Source organism: Miscanthus floridulus, chromosome 15, assembly GCF_019320115.1.
Source record: "Miscanthus floridulus cultivar M001 chromosome 15, ASM1932011v1, whole genome shotgun sequence".
Lineage (NCBI taxonomy): Eukaryota > Viridiplantae > Streptophyta > Magnoliopsida > Poales > Poaceae > Miscanthus > Miscanthus floridulus.
In genome coordinates, this window is record NC_089594.1 from 75,797,351 (window position 1) to 75,800,563 (window position 3,213).

The following is a 3,213-nucleotide window of genomic DNA, read 5'->3' on the forward strand; positions in this document are numbered from 1 at the left end:
GTGAAAGGCACCACATTGTTTGTCTTTCTATTATGGTAATGCTCTCGTGCGGGCATCTGGGACGGACGGACGCGGCTTCCGCACTGGCTACTTTATCCATCCGCTCACTCCCATCCGCACCCCAAGAGAATTGCTGGCGCCCGGACATGCAATGGGATAGGATTCCGTCAGATGGTAACCTGGGCACACTCCCACTAAAACGGCTTAGAAGAACGGCCCATCAGAAAAACACCATCGCACGACCCTGGCTTTGGTCGCCAGCCCGCCCGCGCCTGCCGCTACGCCGTTTGCTGCTACACGCGCGCGTCCGTCCCTGTCCGCCTCATTCCGCCCTACACGCGTACCCCACCCCGTCCACCTCGCCTCGCCCCACGCCCGCCGCTCCTTCCCCCTGATCCCCTCCTCTCTCTCCGTGCGGGTGGGACACGGGAGCCGGACTCCGTGCGGGCATGACACGGGAGCCGTAATGAGGACGAGCACGCCCCGTCTGCAGGACCCAGGAGCGTCGCGTGCCCCATCCATCAGCACTCGGCTCGCCACGCCCCTTCCCCTAGCACCCGAGCCGTGCCCCCATGACTCTCCGAACATATCTCTGAAACACGAAACACTTGCAACATGAGACACTTGAATGCAACATACGTCTGAAGCAGATGAAACATTTGAAGCATACACTTGCAACATGTGTGTGAAACATATGCAACAACATGTGTGTGAAACATATGCAACATAAAGATAAAAACACTTGCAACATGAAAACACTTATTGCAACATAAGACTGAAATAGCTGAAACATTTCAAACATACTCTCACAACAAATGTGTGAAACATGTGCAACATCCAGATAAAAAATACTTGTAACATACGTCTGAAACAGATAAAATATTCTGAACAGACGCTTGCAATATGCCTCTAAAACACTTGCAACATAACTTCAGTCCAAGTGCTATTCACTTTCTGACGTTGTTTGTGCTTGCCTTGTTGCTGGTAGCCCCAGCGGTCTGAGAACGGTAAACTTTACTTCTTTCAATATAATCATAGAAATTACGACCTCCTCCAAAATAAAATATGGCAGAATATAGCTAGTAGGGAGGAGTCAGCTACAAGCAAAGCTGGGCATTTTGTGGGCCGAGTCTAGTTCGGGCTAGGCCAAAAAAAAGTCCGGTTATCCTGTCCATGACCGTTCCACTAGGTGAGTCGGGCCTACTTTTTTTTTTGGGTCAGGCTCAGGCTGGGTCCAAGCCTGTGCGGGCTGCTCGCGTAATTTATTATGTAAAACAGCTAAAATAAATATTTCGGGCAACGAGATCTGTGCCCAGGCCCTGTCCACTAAGGTTCATGGGCAGGCTAAAACCCAGCAGGCTTGGGCCGGGCTAGGCTCAATTTGCTCAGGTCTAATTAGAAGCTTGTTAAGATCATGCTACTTTTTCACTAGATCAGGATCATGACTCGTGAGATCGTCGATCTGAATACAGAATGAGATCGTCCATGTGAATACAGAATACTAAGACTATCTCGAACAAATATGATCCAAATAGGAGACCCATTAGTTGAAATATGTGGTGCTGTAGCAAAAAGGTCACCTACCTATTTTTGGTGTTTTCTAAGAGGGGATGCAAAAGAAGACCCCATGCATGCACGCGCGACCGGGCAGCAGCAGTTTGAGCGGTGTGGGGCTGGAGCTAGGCGCATCATGCAGCTTTGGCCAGGGCTGCAAGCAGACGTGTATTTGGGTTGCATCTAGCCTCTCATGCAAAATGCCTCCTTCGTATGCCTATCCTGTTGGATGCTTTTTTTTTGCGCTAAAGTAACATGCAGCATGCATTTTGCGTTTAGGTATCTTTATGCGTCATCTATTAATTGGAGATAGTCTGATCAGCGCCCAGAGATGCACATTCTTGGCTAGGTCATCAGGCAATTGCCCCCACTGCCATACTTTACCTCTGCTTACTGGGGAGGCAAATTCTAAGATGACAATGTACACGACTGCCGAACAAGTAAAACAGCAGAGAAAATGATTATGGATGACACTGATCGATCACATTAGAGCTTTAGATGAATCGGGAAGCCTCAAGTGTGCACCCAATTGAATTTGACAAAGGGAGTATCAACACTTCAACTTTACTAGTACCCAGGAACAAGTGCACTTAGGCGTCTGAATACATCTATTACTAGTTCAAACCGTTCACTGATATGCTACCTTCCCAAAGTCATAGGTTCCATAGGTATCTTAGGCTTCGTCCCAAGGGGGCAAAAGATACAACAAGCTCAGATCGAAACTAGTATTTCCAGCAGTGCGTTATGGCTACATATATATCAATAGTATGAGGTTATGATAAGCCCCAGCCACAGTGTTATATACTTATATATAGAGAATTCTTAACGTGAGATAAAGCGCATGGATGCAAAAGCTCATGGGTTCTGTTCTCCGAAGTAGCCAGCATTATTCGTCAGGGAATCAGTGGCCTCCCTACAAAATTTCAAGAATCAAATGTCTAAGAATATGTTCATAGATAGTAACTTGTATGAAAATAGTTGGGAATTTAGATGCTCATTCTCCACTCCGGTGGATAATTAAAAATAAAAAATAGCATGGTGGTGTTCGATAATAGCTTCAGTTAGGGAAATAATTGAAAAACAGCAGTCGACGGAAACAAGAGCATTGCCCGTAAGGCTTTCTTGATATCATAACTCGCAGGCTCAAGTTTCAATGCTTCCATGAACGCATTGAGTGCCCCTTCGTAGTCTTACACAGTACCACAAAGCGGTGAGATACATTTGGAGATATTAGACAAACTGCAACACTAAGTTTCACACAACTTTCTTTCCCTGTAATACAAAGATACGCAGCTCTCCTGCGTGTTCGAGAAAAAAGTTTCACACAGCTTCTGTACCTTCAGCAAGCTGAGAGCTGCACCATGCCTTTCGACCAACGAGGCCACATGGTTTTGCATTGCTGAGCATCTAACAGAGCAAGCTCTCCATCTCCCAGCCGCAACCAGCATAAGCTTCTGTTGGAAAACAAGGTAGCAATGTAGCATCAAGGGGGTCTTCGAGTATTGCCTGCATTAATAACCAGAAATGTATGGGACCTTAGTTCATCAGGATTTGCAGACAGAACAAATCAATATAGCATGTTTTGTGTACATTATTTAAATGTAAGTGAGCAAAGCGCAGAGAATTAAGCTCATCTGAATTTACCAAAACATAAGACCA